General features: G+C 40.7%; 1 protein-coding gene across 3 annotated transcripts in view; it reads left to right on the forward strand.

Annotated features, from left to right (window-relative positions):
- Nucleotides 1-23,771, forward strand: part of LHFPL3 (LHFPL tetraspan subfamily member 3) — a 518,831-nt gene that overhangs the window by 396,731 nt on the left and 98,329 nt on the right. The gene's annotated exons all lie outside the window — the stretch shown is intronic.

Genomic DNA, 23,771 nt, shown 5'->3' on the forward strand with positions numbered 1-23,771 from the left:
CCTTGCCACACTAGATTCCCATATCACATGGTGTCCATGTGGACACCCTGACAGTGGACAGAGCCCCAGATCAGAGACAAAAACTTTGTTTCTGGTCTCAACTCTGGCACTTACCAATCGTGTGACTTTGAGGAAGTCCCTTCACATCTCAGGGCCTCAGCTTCACCTTCTTTAAAATGGAGCAATAATAACATCCAGCCCTGCCTCCATAGGGTTGGGAGAGTCTGACAAAAGCATTGTGTAAAAGCAATTTATAATCAATATTGATATAGGCTTTACTGACTCCTTTTTTTTAATTTGTGTATATATATATAGAGAGAGAAAAATATAGTCAGTTTACAATGTGTAAATTTCTGGTGTACAGCATAGTGCTTCAGTCATACATAAACAGACATATATTCGTTTTCATATTCTTTTTCACCCTAAGTTTCTACAAGATATTGAATATAGTTCCCTGTGCTATACAGCGTGAACTTGTTTATCTATTTTATATATATTATAAAAGTATCCGCAATTCTCGAACTCCCAGTTTATCCCTTCCCACCTACTTCCCCCACTGGTAACCAGGCTTTAACTGATCTTTAATCATTTTCCCCATATAACATTTTATTTGATCTCTGCAACAATCCTGTGAGATAGTTACCATCATTCTAGTTTTACAAATCAGAAACTGAGGCTCATAAAAGTTAAATATTTTGTCCAAATTTTCACAGCTAGGAAGGAATGGATCCAGGACTCAATCACATATCATTTTACTCGAAATTTCAAGTTATTTCTATTACACAACAGGATGGAATCAGAGAGCTCTTAGTGGATGCTGATTCTCTTGTTTTCCACTTGACCATCAGCCCTCCCACAAGTAAGAGTTTAGTCTTGTTTTCATTTGGTAGGTTTTAGATAATGTTATTTAATGAAAAGTTTAATATACACGAGAATGGAGAATAGCCTTGAATTCCAAATCATCCTCTTACTTGACTCTGTAATTTTATAAAAACCTAGTGAGGTAAGATCAGGAAGCATAGGAAAGAAAGTATCATCAAATGCTTCGAATTAAAGCATTAAGGCCATAGTGAACTGTCTATTTCCTGTTGGGATTTGTGTTGAACAGAGTCCTTGTGGTCCTCAAAGCTCCTCAGAGTGTGCCTCTAAAAATCTGCAAATATCCTGACACTTTTTCAGAAGGGCTCAAATCAATCCGAGAGTTAGAGCAGACTTCAGTGCTCATAGAGTTGTTTTATGTACTTGCAGCTTCCAATTCCTCTTTCATAAGCTCACTCAATTCACGTTTTCACCCCTAGCACCTCACAGACATTGTCTTATGAAGGCCACCCCCAATCTCCTAACTGCTAAATTTCATAGTCAATTATCCCTCTTTGTATTGACTTATCAGCAAACTTTCTACAGTTGTTAACTGGCCCCATTTTGAAAGTCTTTCTTGAGTTGGCTTTCAGAAACTGACCTTACCTTGATTTCCTTTTCCCTCTGTGGGGCTCTTTCTGCTCAATCTCCTTTGCTGATTCCTCCCTACCTCTCCACTCTTTCTGTCTACACTCATATCCCAGGTGATCTCATCTCTGCCACAGCTATAAATAACATCTACACTCTGATGACTCCTAAGTTTAATCCATCTCCCACCTCTTCAATGAACTCTGGTCTCATAGACACAACTGGTTACCCTTTTTGAATATCTAATTAGCTTCTCACACTTAACATTTCTAAAACTGATCTCCTAATCTTTCCCAGAAAACCTCCTTCCCCCTGTCTTCCCATCTCAGTTCATGACAACTGTATCCTGCCAACGGCTCAGACCAAAACCTAAATCATCCTGGACTCTTCTTATTGTCTCACAACTCATATCTACGTCATCCAAAAATCTTATCAGCTCTACCTTCTGAATATATCCAGAATCCTCCCGCTTCTCACCCCATCACTGCTGCCATCCTGGTCTAGGCCAAGTCTGATCTCAACAGAGCAGAGTCAACATGGTCCTGTTAAAGGGAGGTGGAATCCTGCCATTCCTCAGCTCAAGACCCTCCAGTGACTGGATGGTCTTGTGCAGAGTGACAGCCAGAGTCCTTTACCATGGCCTCCGAGATCTTGCAGATCTGCCTCCATCTTGGCGCCTCATACCTCGTCTCAGCTTTCCCCCCTTGTTTCCTCTGTTCCAGATGCATTGACTTCCCTGTTGTTTCTCAAACACTCCAGGGACAGTCTCATCTCAGGGTCTTTGTATGTGCTGTTCCCTCTGCCTCAAATGTTCTTCCTCAAAACCTCAGAGTTCACTCCCTTACCTCTTTGAGGTCTTACTCGAATATCGCCTTCTCAATGGGGCATTCCCTGGCCAACCTCTCTAAAGTGTTACATACACATTTTATCTAACCCACTGTGTATCCTACCTCTTTTTCTGGTTAATTGTCTCCCCACAGAAAAGTTCCACAAAGGCAGAGGCTTTTGTCCCTTTTGTTCTCTACTGTATCCTCAGTGCCTAGAACAATGCCTAGCATATGTAAGTACTCAATAATTATGTACTGAATGAGTGAATTATTGGATGAATGAGTGAATAGATTCTGATCTCTCACTCATGAGAAAGTCATTCCATTGTTGCACAGATCTAACCTTAGAAAGTTTTTATTTCCATTAAGTTGAAACGTGCCTCCTTGCTATACCCTCTTCTACTGTAAACTATTGACTTACTTAGAAATTGTTATTGTGTCTGTTATGGTTAAAGTTACACGTTCACCAGCGGCATAGCTCCCCATGTCTTGCTGGGCATCTGGAGAAACCCATGAGGTCAGTGCTGTCCATTGCCCTCCCTAGGTACCAGGGCAGAGTGCCACCCCTGGTGGGGAGGAGGAGGGAGAGGACATCCAAAAGTGTAGAGGAAGGAAGAGAGCTGTACAGAGTTGCTCATGGATGTGTTGCTAGAAATTGTCTCCTTCAATTTATCCTCCATGCCAAGAGGTAACTTGGACAACATCTGAACTTAGGAGATTGACTCTAGTCCATCCAGCAAGTAAACATTGAGCTGTCTCTTTGACCAGTACCCAACCTTAAATGATCCTCTCAAAGCCATTTATCTTCCTCTCAGCCTTCTGCAGTGAACAGACTTCCAGTCAGAAGTGGTTTAAGAATCTGAGGGCAAAGCGGTGCTGACTCTGAATGACTGTCACGTGCTCCATTGTTACCCACTTTACTCCAGTAGCCAAAATAACATTGACATTCCAGTGATCTTTTTAGTCTCTGAGATAAGGAGTGATCTTTTCCATCCTGGAGAAAGAATCTCTAGGTAAATATTAAACTAGTGAGAAGAAAGAGGAGGGAATGAAAAATAAAGGAAAATATATACAACAAATTCATGTTGTGCAAGATTTTCAATTAATATTCCAGCATAACTTTAAATGAAGTCTCACAGTTAGGTTAACATTTACCAGCTTCACCTCCACCCTTACCTTTTCCCTTTTAACAATATTATCCTGAGAACTGAAAACAGGGAGTCTCATAACCTCCATGAGGCCCCACCCAGGTTTGTGGACTGTATTTCTTATTTCTAAGTTACTGATCTGTGGCCGCTTCTTTTTCAGTTTTATTTTATTAAGACTGAGTCTACTTTCAGATCTGTGTACTCTGTGTACTTTGGTAGGCGCCCCAGTCTTTGAAATTAATTAGTGATCAATTACCTCTTTCTAAATTTACTGGGTCTTTTTTACATGTAATGCAGACTCGCTCATTAGAATAAACTTTATTTCAGGGCAAATCTATTATTTCTCATCATCTCATCTACACGTTTAAACTTCTAGACCTCAGCTGTACCTCTGAAAATGTCTTCTCCCCCATAAATATACTCAGGTCATTTATTTTCTTCTCGTTTATCTAGTTAGTTTCCTAAAAATGAACCCCTCTAGCTTTATTCATCCATCCTGGGGTCTCCGGTTCTTTTCCATGCGCCTTACCTGGGCATGAACAGATACTAGGTGAAACATTAGTGTTCTTGACTTTAATTCTAGTTAAATCTCCTTGGGCCTCAGCTTCCCTACTCAGACTGGTTTTTTAATGTGCATGAATCTTTTTTGGCAAGTCATGTTCACATTCTTGCTACATGCTAACAGGTTCCATTGTGAGATCAAGAAACAGACGGAAAATGTAACCTGTCACTTCGCTTGTCCCTGGCAAAAGACTGAGTTGTTTTGAACATCTAGTAGGGTGGGTGAGAACACAGCGCCAAGCAGATACTATTGAGTTAAATAAATGTTGAGATTACTTGTAGAAATAGGTGTTGTCTCTATTGGTGCTTCACAAAATATGACCATCCCTCAAAACCCCTGCAAATCACATTTTTCACTCTAGACTTCTTGAGAGCAAGGACTATGTCTTATTTACCTGTTATCTCCAGTATTATAGTTCCCAGGACATAGTAAAAGCTTAATAACCTTGAGCACTTTTTTATTATTGTTTTTATTGAATCAATTACATGAAAAAATTGTGTGAATGTTTCATGTCCCCACTAAACATGTCTTCTGTATGTGAAGCAGTTTGTCCTTTGCTGCATGTTACACACAGATTCACGTTTTTAAAGAATCAAAGAATGACATGTTAGAACAATATACTGTAACTCTGCCCCTTTAGGCAAATCAGTGCACCTCTTTAGGCCTTATTTACACCGCCACAAAAATGTACTGGGCACATGCTGTGTGCCAAGCAATGGGCAAAACTGTGGCGTTCAACTCATCAAACATTTCTTCCATGCCTTGTGTGTACCAAGGCTAGCGATAGGCACTGGGAGATTTGAAATGAGTGAGATGAGGTTTTGCCCTCAGTCTTTTTGGAGAGACCATGTAGTGTTGCAGGTACAAGGTTATATTCCTGAGGTCCAGTGCCGTTCTGATATCTGTGGCTTCCCCAGGGCACTTGGCTGTTGCCACCTCCGTGTAAAGCGAGTGCATGCCCATCCCTGACAGCTGCCTTACTCCAGCACCAGTGAAAGATGATGCTATAATAAGCACAGACTGCTTCCCAAGGACAGTTTGACACACAAGGTCTCATCTGCTGAGAGGCTTTAAAAAAATCAGCTTGTGGAAAAACATTGCTGAGTCTATCCGTATTAAATAAACAAAGGAGAACATAACCATGAAGAAATGAAAAAGTACAGTAGATGTGTTGTGGAGCAGGGTAGGAAAGGATGAGAGGAGAGGTGGGGAGTTTACTCTTCTTGCTAAAGCATCTGTTTTAGAGCAGCCTATTGAAAATCCAAACTCCAGAAACTGCATTGGGGAAAAGTCCATTGTAACAGCCAACGTGATCACCCTTGAACCACGTCTTTGTAGTTAGTCGGCCAGCTGAAACTCAGCAGGGGCTCCATCTATGCATTTTGATGGACTTTTTCTTCCTGCTTCCCTGCACATGTAGTATGGGCCTCAGATTGGGGCACTGGGGGGGGGGGGATATTAGTTTGGCCTGAATAGATACCCTCTCCCTCATTTAACTTGACCACGTCAACTTTGAAAATGTACCTGGATTAACCAGGTGATGAAATGTGAATTTTGGCAACTGCCAGGCAATGCTGTCTACAAGTCAATGTGCTGTCAAGCCACCAAAAGAAAGAGTGATGATGTTGTCAAGTGATCTGGAGGGCAGAATTCAGCCGAGGAGAGAAGCACCTGGGTGTTAGTGGCAGCCACCCCAACACATGTCCTGACAGAGCCACTAGACAAGCCAGCTGCTGGAGAGAAGCTGGACCCAGCCCATCCCGTCCAGCGCCTGCTGGAAGGAGGGCTCTGACCTGGAGAGCTCAAAAGGGAGCAGATTCTCCAAAGAAAATCCAAAACACTGTCCCTGGTCCCAGAGAAGGTGACAAGCCCAGAAGACGTCACATGAGCAAACTCCATCTGCTGGCCTGCTAGCTCCTCACCAGAGGCTGGCCTTTTGGTGCCAATGTACAAAATGAACCAGACGTTCTCTGACCACCCAGGTAGGAGAAGTACAGTTGTCTCGGCTCTGAGAAGCTTTGTTAGCAGTTCGCCCATTTAAAAAAGAGAAAAAGGGGGGGTTCCTTTTCCTGGTCTTGGTAAGGGGGGCTTCAAAGATGCTATTTAGATTGGTAAAAGGTAGCAGATGACCAGATGACGCTGTCTTAAAGTCTCTTGTTCAGGAAAAGTCTCTAAAAACGTGAGTGACTATTTCTTTGGTTGGTTTTTGGTTTTTGGTTTTAAATCAACCTGAGGAAAAATGTCAGTGGTGGGCTTACTAAATCTTCAGACGTAGGGTGAATGACCATCTGTCTCCTCTCATCTGTACCGGGGGGTCAAGCTAAAGAAATGTTGAAATACAATCACAGAGTGAGGACATTTAGAGCCAGAAATCCTTGGTTCTTTACAGTCACCTGGGGAGCTTTAAAATAGAGTCCAGGGCTTGGGTCCCACTGCAGAGATTCTAATTCAATTGGCATGAGGTGAACCCAGGTAGGAGAAGTCCCCAGGGGTTTCTTTCTCGTGTGCAGCCAGGGCTAAGGACCAATGGGCTCACCCAGCACCCTCATCTTACAGAGGAGGAAGCTGAGCCCCAGAGAGGAGAAATAAAAAACACCTCATCTGTGTGAATTATTATAACTAGGAATCAGTAGGTAACTCATGAAAATAGTCAAGTTTCATTCAACAGTAGGCTAACTGATCATCTCTCTGTTACAGTTCCATTGCTGCTGTTTTTGGAAGCAGAGCTCTCTGGCAGCCCTGGGAAATTGATGCGTGCTACCTGCTAGCTCTGTGAATTTGGGCAAACGTCCTCATCCGTAAGGACAGCAATAGAACCTGCCCCACAGAGGTGTTGTGAAAATAAGATAATGCATGTAAACTGTCTGTCACAGTGTCTGACACCTGTCAGTTGTTTTTATCTTTAGAGATTTGATTTTACTTGACAAACACATAGACAGAGCTTTCTATATGCCATGATTCATGCAGTGGAGAACCCATGCCGTAACCACTTTGCCCCACTGTCTCCCTTTGTTCTTAGCAACTCTGTGTCATAATGGGGACCTCATTAAGATCTAGAGATCGCTCCATCCCATGTTGGAATGTGACTTTTTTCATCTGGTAGCTTTATGAATATTTTTGATATGACACAGGAGGGTTAGTTGGTGAGTTGGTTGGTTGGAGATTTGGGGAGTTTGTTTTGTAATCTTCCTATGTATACCCATATCTCTGGATAAGCAGGGGCGGAGAGGGTTATTCCTTTACATTTGCTACTCAAAGAGCTCAAACCGTATAGCTGGCTCTGTAAATTCAATGACAGTCACCAAGGAGAGCCTGTTCTCCCCTGATAGAAATGTGACTCACTCATTACAACGTTACCCCGTTTCAACCTGGCTAAAAATTCCTTCACTGCACTGCTGGACAGATGAGGGCCAAACTCAAGGCTTTAAAAGTGTCTGAGAGGTGTGCTTCAGAAGTGATGGAGTGAAGGGAGTCCACCAGGAGGCAGAAGAAGCAAGAAAGACAAGAACCCCCTGAATGTAGGAAAATACAATCATTTCAGTTCTTCCACAACATGATAAAAATTTAGTGTCACTAGGCTAAAAGGTCCCTGTGTTTTGGTCAGAACACATTTTTATTTTCCTCACCATACACATGGCAAATAAAATTCACATGTCAAAAGTAAATTATAAGGTTTTTATTAGAAGCTAAAATAAACTGGGGAGGAGGGACTCTTCCCTCATTATTCAAAAACCCATTTCTCTCTGGCTCTCTCTCCTGAAGTGCTCTGAAATGGTCCCTTCCCTCACCAGCTAACTAACAAGCCTTATTATCATCATTACTAAAATAATAATTTTCAGGTAGTAGATATCAAACTTCTATGAGAATAATATTTACTTGGTATGCTTATTTTTAAAATGAAATTAAAAATGAAATTATGGCTTCAGTAGTTCTAAGGAACAGCTCTGGAGTCTTTTTCTTTTTTAATTAATTAACTTTATTTTTTAGAGCAAAAATAGATTTTAGATTTATAGCAAAATTGAGGAGAGTTCCTATATATCCCCTTCTCCATATACACAGCCTCCCCACCATCAACATTCCACATCAGTGTGGTTCATTTTTTCTAATGAACCAACATTGACACATTTTTATCAACCAAAGTCCCAATAGTTTATATCAGGGTTCCCTCTTTGTACATTCTGTAGGCATTTTAATAAGCACATTCAAGTAAATGTGGGACAGTTGATTCGAGGGCAACACCTTAAGCAACACTTCTCTGGGTCATTTATAATCAGATTAACACTACAGTTACAATGTAATGATACTAAGGCCAACAGCCACAGCCAAACCAGTATCGTAACTTTAGAGTTGTTTTTCATAAATATCCTGGTACCCTTCAATGCATAAGTAAGCTCTATTCCAAAAGTTCACTTGTAGATTGGTATTTTGGAAATATTACATACTTTTCATAGAAGCAACTGATGTAAACAATAGTCAGGTTCTTGGATCTGTCCTCCAAAGCTTGTTTCAACTCATAATGTTAGAGGAATAAAGTTATTTTAGCAATCACATTTTAAAAGGAAACAATAGAAATGTAACCTCATAAAATTAATAGATAAAAATATGAAATAAAAATCTTTGAGAACTGGAGATGTGGTAGGAGTTTTAAACAAAACTTCAAGGCACAAACTATAAGGCAAAAAATAAATAATTGAATTACATCAAAGTAGGACATCTGTTCATAAAGGACAATAAAGACAAAGACTAGGTGACAGATTTTTGAGAAGTTATTTGGAATGTTACAAAACAAGTGTCTAGAATAAGCAAGGAATTCCTCCAAATTAATAAGAAAAAACAAAATCAATTGCAAAATGAGCAAAAATAATGAACAGGCCATTTTGTAGAAAAGAGAACAAAAAATAGAACTGTTACACGAAGAAATGTCCCAAGTCATTGATAATTGAAGAAATAGAAATGAAAACAGCGATGAGTTATAAATTGACATATTTTAGTTTGGCAGCATTTGGACAGGATAACAGTCAGGGAATTTGCCTCCATGCATTGCTAGAGGGAGTTTGGACTGGAGCAACCATTCTGGGGAGCAATCTAGTCCATTTGTTAAACATACTCTATGACCTACCAGTCCTGCTCCTGGATTTATGTCCAGGAGTTTCTCACTAGCCCCATGAGGGTCCATGTCTGAGGATGCTCACTGAAGTATTACTCGTGGTGAAGAGTTGGAGACAATCAGGATCTTCATTGTGGAGAAGTGAATAAATAATTTGGGATGAGTGGAAACCATAGACTGTTATGTAGCAGGTCAGAGACAACAAATTAAATCCACACATGGCAACATGGATGGATCATTTTTTTATTGAGGTATAGTTGATTTACAATATTGTCTTAGTTTCAGGTGTACAGTAGTGAGTCAGGTTTTTGCAAACTGTATTCCATTATAGATTACTACAAGATATTGAATATAATTCCTTGTGCTATACAGTAAATCCTTGTTTATCTATTTTATGTATAGTACTTTGTTAATCCCATACTCCTAATTTCTCCCTCCTCTCCTCCCTCTCTTCTTTGGTAACCATAAGTTTGTTTTTTTTGTCTGTGATTCTGTTTCTGTTTCATATATACATTCATTCATATTATTTTTTAGATTCTACATATAAGTAATATCATACAGTATTTGTCTTTCTCTGTTTGATTCATTTCAGTAAGCATGATATTCTCAAGGTCCATCCATGTTCGTGAAAATGGCAATATTTCATCCTTTTTTATGGCTAATACTCCATTGTATGCATATGCCACATCATCTTAATTGTCTGTTGATAGGCACTTGGGTTGTTTCCATGTCTTGGCTGTTGTAAATAGTGCTGCTATGAACATTGGAGTGCAAGTATCTCTAAGAATTAGAGTTTTTATTTTTTCTGTATATATACCCAAAAATGGCCTTACTGGATCATATGGTAGCTCTATTTTTAGTTTTTTAAGGATCCTCAAATCTGTTTTCCATAATGGCTGCACCAATTTACATTCCCACCAACAGTGTAGGAGAATTCCCTTTTCTCCACATCCTCTCCAGCATTTATTGTTTGTAGACTTTTAATAATGGCCATTCTGACTGATGTTGTAGTTTTGATTTGCATTTCTCTGATAATTAGCGATATTGAGCATCTTTTCATGTGCCTCTTGGCCATCTATATGTCTTCTTTGGAGAAATGTCTATTTAGGTCTTCTCCCATTTTTTGATTGGGTTGTTTGGGGTTTTTTGATACTGAGTTGTATGAGCTGTTTGTATATTTTGGGTACTAACCGCTTGTTGGTCTCATTGTTTGCAAATATTTTCTCCTGTTCTGTAGGTTGTCTTTGTTTTGTTGATGGTTTCCTTTGCTGTGCAAAAGCTTTTAAGTTTGACTAGGCCCCATTTGTTTATTTTTGCTTTTATTTCTTTTGCTTTGGGAGACTCACCTAAGAAAACGTTGCTATGATATATGTCAAAGAGTGTTTTACCTATGTTCTCCTCTAGGATTTTTATGGTTTCAAGTCTTTCATTTAGGTCTTTAAACCATTTTGAGTTTTTTATATATGGTGTGAGGGAATGTTCAAATTTTTTCTTTAACATGTAGCTGTCCAGTTTACCCAGCACCAGTTATTGAAGAGACTATCTCTTCTCAATTGCATATTCTTGCCTCCTTTGTCATAGATTAATTGACCATAGATGTGTGGGTTTATCTGGGGGCTCTCTATTCTGTTTCATTGATCTGTGTATGTGTTTTTGTGCTGAAACCTCACGGTTTTGGTGACTGTAGTTTTGTAGTATAATCTGAAGTCTAGAAGGGTTATACCTCCAGCTTTGTTCTTTTTTTTCAGGATTGCCTTGACAATCAACACTTGGCAACATGAATTGATCTTAAAAACAAGATGCTTAGTAAAAAAAAAAAAAAACAGAGTAAGACAGGTAATTAAATATCGTTTATATAAACTAAAAATAATGCATATCAAAAAGTAATAATATATATCAAACAACAATCCATAGCATAAAATAAAGTTTATTAAAATAAAAATACATACATTAGTGGTTGCCTATAGGAGTGAGAAGAATTACAGTGGGAGATGGGGATAGGGGGGTTCAACCAGAGTCGGCAGTGTCATGTGGGTAAAGAGACCGGGCTGTGACATCAGACTGCGTGGATTAGAACCTCAGCCCCACCACTTACTAGCTGTGGATCTTGACTAGCTTCTTCACGTGTAGAATGTAGATTCTGTCGTCTATCTTACAGCATCACAGTGAGATTTAAAAGATACCATCTGAGGAAAGCACTTAGCTCAGTGCTTATTAATTAGATATAGTTAGTATTCAATAAATGTTAGCAACAATTATGATGAAACTTCAGCCTCATCATGAAGATTGATTGTAGGACATTGTTTATTAAGGGGAGGAAATGAGGGTTGGGGGAGAGAAAGGAAATGACAAGAGCTGAGGCAGGAGCAGGCAGAGAGTGATGACAATTAAGTTTTCCATCTTTCCAACAGGAATCCCACAGTTGGGATCAGTCTCCTCTCCTTTGCCCTTTATTCCTCTTTACCTCCCCAGTACCACAGAAGGTCCCACTGTTAGCGACCAGGTGCTTGGACAGAGTGAAGTTAGGTGGACGAGAATCCTCTGAAATAGCAAAAGGGAGGTCTGTGGTCTGTGGTGATGGCAGAGTAGGGAGGATGGAAGTTATCGCTGTGTACAAAGCATCCCAACACTCATTGGCTCAAGAAGACAATCATAAATTATTCTTTACAAGTCTGTGGGTTATCTGGGCTTTGGAGCGTCTGGGCTAGATTTGTCCAGGAATGTTTCTGCTCCACGTGTCTCTCATCCTCTTCCTGGAACGAAGAGGCTAGGATGTCCTTCCTGGGGTGATGACAGGGTCACAGGAAAATCAAGCTCAACCACACAGGACATTTGAGCCTCTGCTCTGTCACACCTGCTAACATCCCACTGGTCAAAGTAAGTCATGTGGCCATGCTTGCAGCTGGGGGACCACACGCTGCCCACAGGAGGAAGGCATAGTGAAATGTCTAGACAGAGGGTAGGGAAGAGTGAAGAAGTGGGCCATTCATGCAGTCAACAAAGGGAGTGCCATCCTTCTTATGGGTGACAGGAGGGAGGGAACAGAGCCTAGCTGGAAAAGCAGGAAAATTGAAGGCCAGATGATACAAAAAGTGGGTCCAAGCAAGTCTCTCTCTCACACACAGAAAATACCCACATACATGAGGGCAGAAGCCCCAGTAACTAGTGTGGTATTAGTTTTAATACTGTCAGTTGGTAACTAAAGACAGGAAAGTCTTACTGTGGGGTCTGGGGGTGGGACATGCAGAGGGGTGGAGATCTTTCCTTAAAGAAGTAGGTGACTGGATAGATAGTGCTGATTTGGGGACGTTAAAAAAATAAAACCTTTCTGGAATCTAGAGATGTTAACCAAGGATGGGATTAAATTACAAGTTTTTATAAAGTTTTTGTTCCTAACCTTTAAGTAATGGTACCTTGCCCTGAACCTTTGATAGACTTACTGTCATAGCCTCATATTGGTGTTCAAACTAATATCAATAGCTACAGTCTGGTGTATATAAAATTCAAATACAAAATTGTCAGTTTCTAATGAAATGGATGAGTACCCATAAATCTCTTTTAAGGAGAAAAAAATGAATCCTTTGTCCCACGGTAGGGGCAAACCTGCTTAAGCAGCCTGACATGGGCATTCTTATTTCATTATGAACACTAAAGTTTTACCTTCAAAGAAGCATTCATTCACTTAAAAAGGCTTTTTGGGTTTGAATACTAAATACAGAGTCTAAAGACTTTTCACTATTGTGTGTAAAATATTCTTTTCTCTGCTGCTAAAATTAAATTTAAATATGCCTTCTATACTTTAGAAATGTACCTAGAATGGTGAACCTTGCAAGCAAGGAAAAAAGAAAACAATGAGCCCTGTGCATGAAAATCAATAAAATAATCTTGGGTTTGTAAAGGAGATTGTCATTTATTTCTGTTTTAGTTTGAGCTAGACCTAGGACTGTGTCTGTTCCAGTTCTGCACCCTTAGTGCCTGGCAGAGTGCCTGGCATCAGCAGGTGCTTAATGTTTATTTGAACTTAATTGGGAACTTTCTGCACTCCATCAAGCCAAAAACCTGAAATGACTGATCAGGTATCGTACATATTACATATGCAGGTTTACAGCATCGAGTCATCTGTCTTTACCTCATTGTGTTGAGGGGCTTCTTTATGTTATTAAAATGCTCTGAGTCTCATATAAGAGTTGGGTTCTTCAAATGAGACTAAATATTTAAAACAGAGTGCCAAGTTTCCTTAATCCTAAAATCTTTTTAACGATTAGAGCTGACTTATGTTGTGTTGAATAATTGAAGAGACACAAGTACAAAATTGTCATTTGAAACATCTCAACTCACATAATTCCATGACTGCTTCTCTCTGTAATGTACTTGATTGACAGACGGTTTCCTGAGCCGATTTTTAAGTCAAACCAAAGACAAATATTCATCCGAGGGAATTGCCTTTCACTGTCTTTATTTAAGGAAAGATAGAGTGGGCTGATGTGGAAAGAACTCTCATTTCCTGAAAAATGACTTTAAAATATCTGAAAGGTTAATCAAGCCTCTAGATTCTGCCTGTAAGAGAGCAGGGTGGAGTAGGGGAGAGGTGATGGCTGATGGGGTGGGGGACCACTCAGCAAGCTTTCCTTTGAAGAGGACGTGACTAACAAGCACAGGTGGCCTGTGTTTATATCTGCACCCACCCCAGCCTCCGCTTTGTAGTTTCTGTCATTCCTTTGCGGTCCCGGTGCACCACTGTGTGAGGGCATGTGTCTGTGGAGGCCTCCACTGGCCTTCGAATGATGAAGATCACTTTAATGAGTCTCATAATTTAGCCATGACCTGCCTCACAGACTGTGTCCTAAGGAGTAACTGATGAAAAGATAGTGAAATCCTTTGCAGCTACAAAATGCTGCAAAGACGATCATGAGAACAACTCCACAGTAATTATGCATTTTGTAACCAAGAAGCTAAAAAGCCATTTTTATCAGAAGGCTCTTCCCTTGTCTCCTGGGTCTGGCATGAGGGCAATGCAGTGACCCTGGGGGGGGGGGGGGGAGGTTGAGACCAACACTGTCCAACAGAAATGTCACATAAGCCACAGAGTACTTTTACATTTCCTTGTAGCCACACTTTAAAAAGTAAAAAAATGGTGAAATTAATTTTAAGACTGTATGCATTTAACCCAGTATAGCCAAACTTTCAATTCAATATGTAATCAATATTAAAAAATTATAAATTAAATATTTTTACTTTTTTTCATATTAAGTCTTAAAAATCCAGTGTGTATGTTATACTTGCAGCTCATCTCAGTTCAGTGAGCCACATTTCAAGCGCTCAGTGGCCATACATAGCCATTGGGTCCTGAATAGAACAGCACAAGCCAGGGCAAGATGTCTGACTTCCATTATGATGTCCATGAGTATGTGAAAATGCTCTTAATTTTCCACAAATATTGATGAATCTGATCTGCTGGACTTCCCAGCAGGAACACAGAGCAGGGAAGAGGAAAAGCATCAGTGTTTTCTGAGCTACTGTATGAACAGGGACTTAGGTCATCTCATTTACCCCAGAACGGATTTGTAAGGAGGGGAAAAGAACATTAAGATCAAGGAGGCCAAGGGCTTGCCAAGGTCATGCCAAGGTCACGCAGCTAGTGCCAGCGTGCTGGCACAGCGGGGAGGGAAGGAACATAGGCTTGGCTCCAGAGCCCAGGCGCTTTCCACTCTGTCACGTTCCCTCTACAGACCTCACTGGGTAGGAGTGGTTCCCACACTGGTGAGCATCCAAATTGCCTGGAGGTCTTGTTCAGACACTGGTTGCTGGCCCCCCACTCCCAGAGTTTTTGATTCAGCAGGTCATGGTGGGGCCTTGAATTTACATTTCTAACAGGTTCCCCGGATGCTGCTGCAGCTCATCCAGGGACCACAATGTGAGAACTTCTGCTGTACAGACCTGACATGATGCCTTTAACAGGCATCTGTCTGTCTGAAGCTAATAATGATGCCACCCTATGCTCCCAGATACTGGACTTTGTTTTTTTTATTTTTTTAATTTTAAAAATATTTTAAATTTAAAAAATTTCTTTTATTACAAGATGTTGAATATGGTTCCCTGTGCTATATACAGTGGGTCCTTGTTGTTTATCTGTTTTATAGATAGTGGTTTGTATCTGTTAATCCCAAATTCCCAATTTATCCCTCCCCCTTTCTCCTTTAGTAACCATAAGTTTGTTTTCTATGTCCATGAGGCTATTTCTATTTTATAGATAAGTTCATTTGTGTCATTTTTTTAGATTGCACATAGGTGGAATATGATAAGTGGTATATGATATTTGTCTTTGTCTGACTTCATTTAGCATGATAATCTCTAGGTCCATCAATGTTGCTGCAAATGGCATTATGTCATTCTTTTTATGGCTGAGTAGTATTCCATTGTGTGTGTGTGTGTGTGTGTGTGTGTTTTCCTCACTCACCTAATGACAATATAAATGAAAGTGAAGTGGTGTCGGGCAACTAGGCTGGAATGACCACTGGGTCTCTCCATGGCACTCACAGCCTACATCTTTCATAACAGATGCTTTAAGCCTGTTTTCTTATCTGAATGTGGATGGATTGATTGGGGGGGTTTCTTTTTTGTTTATTTTTAGAACAGTTAATCCTTGTAGCATTTAGAGCTTTTAAGGGAATGGGTGGGGCTTTGGTGTATCTGAATAATTGGAAAAGGATAAAAATTATACCCCAATATCACAGAGACATATTTTGAGCAAAAACATGTGGAAGAAAAGCTACCAGTTCAGTCATGTCACCAAAATGCCTGCCATTTTTTTCAACACTTTCCCCCATTATGTCCCTAATGACTCATGGGCTCTGCTTGGGTGCTGGTTCTGAAGAACTGGTGAAAGGAAGGTTTGGGGAAGTCTGGAGTAGGAAGAGGGAAAAACCATACGATAAAAAATGGACTATAAGGGTCCCTTCTCTTTTATAATGCTATTCACAAATGCAGAATTCCTTCATTTGATTTGATCCAGAAGCCAGTAGAACTGCCTCGGAGTGAATTTCCTCAAATACATAGTCTCCCAGAATCTTCATTTAGCTGCCTCTTGACACAAGCCTGGACTTCATCCTTAAAACACAAAGCCCCTGCCCGAGATGAAAAGACATGGAATACCATGCTGCAGTCCTTTTGATGCAAGCCATAATAGGAAACACCAGTTTGTTTCGAGAACATCACAAGGAGGAAGATTAATAGACGGTGCCAGACACTACCAAAAGATTTTCTAGCCTAGCTATGTTTCCTTGCTAGAGTGCAATGCTTCTCAAACTTTCATGTGCCTATGAATCACCTAGGGATCTTGTTAAAATGCAGGTTCTGATTCAGAATAAGCTGCACCACAATTTTGAGCAGTAAGGACCTAGGGGACTTGGTTTCATATCCAAAAACACTGTGTGGCAGGAGAGGGTTAGTATTCAGAACCTGAGAGCACTGAAGTGGGGAAGATGCAGGTAGGAAAGGAGGAAAAAGGACCCAAGTAAAAGACCCAGTTCCTGCGTTAAATCCCTTTCTGCTTAAGCTAGCTAGAATGGATGTGTCTTATCTGCAACTGAACCTTGACTAACCCAGGAGGAATTTACAATAAGGATATGTAGGGATGTCACTTAGAAGTGGAACGGTAAAGAAATCAAAGAGTACCCCTTCGTTCTTATTCTGTGTGTGTGTTTATCTCTGCCTTTCTCACCTACTTCATTCTTGTTCTCAGTCAGCCTGCTTTCTTCACTAATCAGCCCTGCACACAAGATGCTTTGAGTTCTCTTCTTTCTGACATCCTTGCTCAGAGGTGATGGACAGTCCTTTCATCCTAATCCCAAATTCTCAAGGGAGAGAAACTGATGGAGGTTAGACTAGATGTCTACCCTTGATTTACTTGGCTATTATTTCAATTACAAAACCCTGTGAAGTTTTTTGGTAGTTTAATAATTCACATTTACAGTTATTTTACTATGACTTAATTTAATGACTTGCCCCAAATCACACAACTGTTAAGCAGGAGATGTCATATTTATACCCATGTCTCCTGAGCTCAAATTTGATGTTCATTCCACTGGACTGTCACTACTTCTTTAGTATTTAGAATTATATCTATGAAACACTTTACAATTGACAATGTGTTTTTATATCCTCTCTGATTTGATCTTTCCAGCAGTCCCATTATGATTGTCCTCACTTTGTAGACAACAAAATTGATGCTCACAGAAGCTAGGTGACTTGTTCAAGGTCATACATTTCATAAGGGCCAGTACCAAGGTTCACACCTCCATCTTCTGGTTCTCAGAGGAATTGATGTTGGGGTGGGGGTGGGGAAAGACAAAATGTAAATGGAGCTCAATCTCACAGGTTATCAGATCTGAAACTTCAAAACCACTTCTTATCATGGGTTATAAGAAAAGCAACCAGAATATGACACTTCGTTTTTTGTTTTGTTTTTGATGAAGTAGGTGGGGAAAATTCTGTTGGACCCTAAAATTTTGATAAATCTAAGTAAATGGCAACTTTAAAGGAAAGGACTCCAGCCTAGCTACAAGGAAGAGGAACATGTATGACACTCGCAGGTGACTAAGGAGCTGATAAAACACATCTGAAATAGGAATTAGATGATTTTCTTAAGAGTTGAAGATCAGCGTGGACTGGAGAATGCTGTTGAACTCAGTACTTGGTCAAAGACCTTGCTATAGTTTCTTACCATACTTCAAAGAGGTGCCTAAATGACCTTCTAAATTTAATCCACCTTCCGAATTATTTCTGTTGGGGAGGGACAGCATTAGCATGAAGGACTCATTCTTGTTCTCTTGTCATCACTTTTAGAAGTGGTTATGCTTTCCTTTCAACCTAACTTTGGCAAAGAAAGACATTTCCCAGGAGAAATTACAAAGGCATTTTCTGCACCATCTTTAATAGTTATTGAGCTGCTGTCACATACCAAGTGCAATGCAGGGCATGCAAAGGACCAAATACTTATCCATAAGTTTTTGCAAGCTGCTCCATTATTCCTCCCTTGATGACCTTGTGGCAGCAGGGCAGAGCCCCATGATAGAAGCCTCGATTACTGTAACTCTCTCTAAGCAGAGCTTTCAGCAGACATTTCCAGTCCCCACCATTTCTGAGCACTGCTGGCATCTGATGAGTTTGTGGCACAGTGATGGAAGTCCAGGCTCCAATCTCTTGTGCAGAAATCCTGCCCTTCTCCTGGAAAACTTCTGGCAGCTCTTTTGTGGTCAGCATCAGGCTCAGTCCACCTGCCCACACTTCTGACGGCTCCTTGGGAACTGTTTTAAAACTCTCACATGTTCTTTCCTATTTTATAGTCAGCTTTCGTAACTCTAAACCCTGCTGTATGGCTAGTTTCAGTATCTTTTCTGTTATATCATCGTTGTATAACAAAATCCTTTGTTCCTGAGTTGGCACAGAAATCCATAATGACTATCTGGAATGACCCTAAATTAATTTCTGTGAATGGTTAATCTGAACTTTGCTGTTACCTTTGCTTTCTAGAGAAGAAAAGAAACTTAAGAGATGTGAGAGACAACCTGAAGAGGGAGGAGTGGGATGCTCTGCAGCTAACCTGTGTTTTCTTGGGGTCTGAATGGCGCAGGACCAAGGCTTTGGCCGAGGCCAGTGCGAGGAGCTCCCTCTTCGTCAAGGCCCTGAGCTTGGGAAGTCCAGCCATGACGGGTGTGAACCAATAACAATGACAGGATCTTTCCCTTGGATCATTTCTGATCTTTGCTGACTTTCTCCACCTTGATCATTTCATGATCCTCATTTTAAAAGTAAAACACTAAATGGGTAAAATTTCACCTGGGAAACTATAATGGGCTCTGTCTTTAGGATTTTATTTTGCTGTCCGGTCCATGAAAGTTCTGGGAAAAGGGCATGGCATCTATGAGGCAGCCCCTGAAAAGAACTGCTGGGATTCCTTAGCCCACCATCTGCAAACCACTGCCATACTTCTAGCCTAGTGTGTGATCCTCTGATTCTGAGCGCCTGAGATGAGAGGCAGAATTTGCCATCAGAGGATAAGAGAGCAAACATTCCTTTCTTCTGTCATTCTGCTCCTCGACCTCCTGCTCCTTTTTTTTTTTTTTTTTTCTTTCTCCTCTAATTTCCTTCTCTCCACAGTTTTTCTCATCTGTCACTCTCTCAGGTGATGGCAAAGTTCAGACTGTGGGTTTGGGGAACCATACCAGATGTCCCAGAAAATTCATCCTCAAATCACATAAATGATGTTTTGGGAAGGAAAACTCATTTCAAGGGTTTTTCAGTCAATACCTCTGATTAGCACCAAATCCAAAGTAGCTTAGTATTGGTTTGCATACCAAGTTCGTGCATTTTATTATTATTTGCATTTAGCAGAGCTTATTATTATGGGAAGCATTGTAATTGCTTGTCTTCATCTTAAGAAACTTGGATTTTCTTTTTAAACAGCTAAAACCAAAAATCACTGAACGTCTCCAAATTTTGAATGATGACGTTATAATCCAAACCAGTTTTTAAAATAGGTCAAAATTCTGATCAAATGGGATAAGCTGGGGCTTTCTGAAGGTGATATTTGTCAAGGCAGCCGTCATACACAGGCCCTAGGTCGGTGCCCTCAGTGAGGAGACTAGTAGTGATCAGATAGAAACTGTTAGGACTGGAGCTGGGGTGGGGGCGTTACCTGGAGGCAAGAGAGGCTATCTGGCCCTGCAATCAGGGAATGAGCTCTGGAGGAAGAAGTGAGAAGGCTGGAGGATCTGTAAACCCAGAGGTGCCTCTGGCAGGCAGGTTGCTGCCCTTCCTGGAGAGGACCTGGAGAGAAGGACTGACCATCCAGGTAACACCCAGAGGGACAGGATTAACAGAATCTTCCTGCCTCTGGTATTTCAAGGCCTGTAGAAGCTCATCTGATTCTCTCCAGTTGGTATTTATGTAGTCTCTGGGTAAAGTTTGCATTTAGGCTTCTCCAAAATGAGTTTAGGTACCCTGTGTGTATTTTTAATCTTTTTTATAAAGCATCCTCAGCTTACTTTGTTACACTATCTTGTATTTCTAAGCACTTTTCATTGAGCTTCTCAAAGTACAAACTTCAATTAAACCAAACCTGCAACTTCCACAGAAGGCAGGGAGTGATTTTGTTCAAAAAAAATCATGGAAGTTCAGTGGATTGATGAACTATATCACCAGATCCATGGGTTGGCTTTAGAATAAAAACCCAGAGTTCAGTGGCTTCTGACTCCCTCTCCTGACAACCAGATTTGGGAGTTTTTCCCCACCCGTAAAATAATTTTTATTTATCTTATCTTCATGTGACATGACTTTTAAGGAAATTACAGAACTAAATAGTAAAGGAAGACATGTGATTTCCTCTTTACCAAAAAATGAATACTCCAAGATTCTGTTTGCTGTCCGCTCATCCCCACCATGTGGCATTCCCCAGTTCTCTAAACCCAAAAGCTCTGAGATAATGACTTTTTGCACAGAGAAAAAGAAGCTACTGCCTTCTTCCACATCAGACTCCAAGGAGAATACTCCTAAAAGACTGAAGCAGACATCAAACACCCTTGTGATTCCTCTGCTAAAACAAAACAAAACAAAACAAAACAAAACAAAACAAAACAAAACACTTCCTTCCTTCCTTTTACTTGAAATATCTCAGGCCTCTAGTTTGAGCTTCATGTTCTCTATTGTTTTTAAGCACAGTGACCTGGTCAGTTGGCTGAGGGAGTCTAAGCATTTGCTGAGAACGTTTTTCTTAGCTCAGTGAGAAAAAGTTGACAGCAAAGGACATTTCACTGGCCTTTGTGAACTGACTTTACACTCTTATCTCTGGAGAGAGAAAACTACTCTTGAGTGTTGCCATTTTTATTAGTAAAGCCAGCAGAGTTGGCCTTGAGCCTGCTCCTTGGCCCACATAGCTAAAGGTACTGTGTGACTAAATGGTATGTGGTGACAATGCAGGGAACCAGGTCTCTTAGTGTCCCTTTGTCATCCGTAGATGCTCCCCTTCCCAGCAGTAGAATCCTCTAATTAGCCAACTGGCTGCATTAGATCTATGACTGACAGTTTTCAGACAATGAGAAGTAGGCACAGCGAGCAGAGATCCTGGCACAAAAAGATGAGTCTGACTTTCATTTCCAGAAACCGAACACTACTCCCAGCATCCCCCTTTTGGAAGACGAGTCTGTTGCCGCCTTCTGTCAAACTGAAACAGCCCTCTCTCCAACTTGTCTGTTCCGTTGCACTCTTCAGTTGCACTGCAATCCTTCGTACAAATGTTAATCAGAACATTCATGTACTTCCATACCTGCATGCACACACAGCCATTGGATTCCATGAGTGAAATGAAAGGGGATGCTCAGACAAAACTTCTCTGAACACCAGCCTAGCCTTCTTGCCAGGTTCCATCTGCAATTAAACACAGATGCTACTCAGTAGTTAATCCAGAAACCTAACCGTCCTTAGGCATTTGGGAAACAAATAGAGGTGTGGACATCATTTCAAACATCCCAGAGTTTCTCCTTAAATACTTCTTATTTCCATCTAACCAGTGAATACTAAAGGGGATAAGCTGCCTTCTGACTTTACAGCATTTGTAAAGGCCGAGTTGAAGGGTGTCCAACTCTTCAAGTTCTGTAAGAAATTCTTTTGAGCAGCTTTTCTTACTGTCATTAAGGAGGGAATAGGAAGAGAGAGCTTTGAAGGCAGAAAAACATGTTTTAACAAAATATTAACACTTATTTCTCTTTTGCATTTCTAAATACAAGACAGCCTCCCTAGTTTAGTCTAAATCTCACATCCTCAAGATTAGGATTGTTTAAAGAAGGTATATAATATTAGGTTGAACCACAGAAAATTGCTGGCAACGTTTTTGACCTAAAATATGGCAATTTCCTATAGTTCAGTCTAATAGAAAAAATTTACACTTTTGACATACAAAATATATTTTGTGCTAACACAGTAGCCTAAAGCAATACAGTCACAACAGAGAAAGGATTTTCTAAATTTTTGACTCATCAAAGGCTAAGTAATAGGGTTTCCTCCCATCTGCCTTTGAGGCCCAGTCAGAAGGCCAGAGTCATCCTAGTATGAGATATTCTGGAACTGTTACAGGAAAAATGGGACATGAGAGGTTGGGTGAGTCCCTGTGATGTGCCCTGCCAAGTGAGGGTCCTTGGCGTCGCGCAGGAAAGAAATTGAAGGGCGAGCCATAGTGAAGTGAAAGCAAATTTATTTAGAGAAGTGCACACTCCACAGACAGTGCAGCCCATCTCAGAAGGGAGAGCAGACCCCAGGCGTGGGTCCTGTAGGAAAGCAAGAGCAGCTCAGGAGATAGACATCCCATAGGCAGAATGTGGGCCATCTCAAAGGGCAAGAGGCCTGGGAGTGCAGGGATATTTCATTTTTATGGACTCAGTAATTCGTATGCTAACAAGTGGGAAGATTATTCCAACTATTTGGGGAAAGGGGCAGGGATTTCTAGCAACTGGGCTACTGCCCACTTTTTGGCTTTTTATGGCCAGCCTTGAAATTGTCATGGCACCTGTGGGTGTGTCATTCAGCACGCTCATGTATTACAATAAGCGTGTAATGAGGTTCAAGGTCTATTGGGAGTCAAATCTTCCACCATTTTGAATCTAGTTGGTTCTAACCAGTTAACCTATCTTCAATTGCTGTGTCATTCTTTTAATGGTTGTACCCTGTCCCCTTCCCTCCTGTCTTAGAAACTCAATACACTGCAAGAGATAGGAGGCAAAGAAGAGTCAATAAGGAGGGCTATATAGTTTCCCTAGGAGACTTAAAGGAAAGAAATAGGTCATTCTCTTTCTAAAATGCTGTGAGGGGAATGAATTAGATGACTCCAAACAGAATACAAGGATGGAAAATAAGCAACTAAAAATTCTGAGAATCTAAGAGGCTGAATCTCACTTTAAGCTGAGGTCCAGGGAATCAAAGAAGTGGAACCACAAACAGAAATATGTTCTATGAAATATTGCTCTGTTACATAGCTACTTGTGGTCTTAGTCTAGAGGGGATAAAAGGTTAGAGAAGTCACCTAGTAACACTTCCATTTATGTAGGGGAGCCTTTCTCTGAGAATATTGAAATAAGTTTTTGTGTACACATAAGTGCTGAACTTAATAATACTTGCTTATTGGGCTTCATAACATTCTCAGGAGACTGGAAGAGCACAGACCATAATGGCACAGATACAATCCAGCCACGTGAGAATGGCGAATATCCCACATACATTCTCCAATTCTCCCTTTCCACACCGTGGCAGACATTACTAATCAATACTGTCACTCTCCCACCTGAGTCAGAAGAAAGTCTCAGAATCCTCCTCAACATAGATTCCAGACAGCCACTACCAAATAATCTGAAGTAAAACCAGGAATGAAGCTTATTTTCCAAAGCCCCTGTGAGTTCCCTTTCTGTATCTTTGTTAATGTTGGTATCTCCCCAGGGATGATCTTTCCTCACCTTTACAACTTGCATCTTCTGCCTCACCCAGCCCCCACCTTCCTCCACTAGAATGTAAGTTCCTGGTGCAGGGGTCTTCCTCTGTTCATTGATGAACTTCCAAGGCCCGAGAACAGTGCTTGGTACAGGGGTGGAGCTCAACAAATATTGAATAAATGAATGAATGAATCTTTGCTTGTTCAC

Source organism: Camelus dromedarius, chromosome 7 (assembly GCF_036321535.1).
Source record: "Camelus dromedarius isolate mCamDro1 chromosome 7, mCamDro1.pat, whole genome shotgun sequence".
In the NCBI taxonomy this organism is placed as follows: Eukaryota; Metazoa; Chordata; class Mammalia; order Artiodactyla; family Camelidae; genus Camelus; species Camelus dromedarius.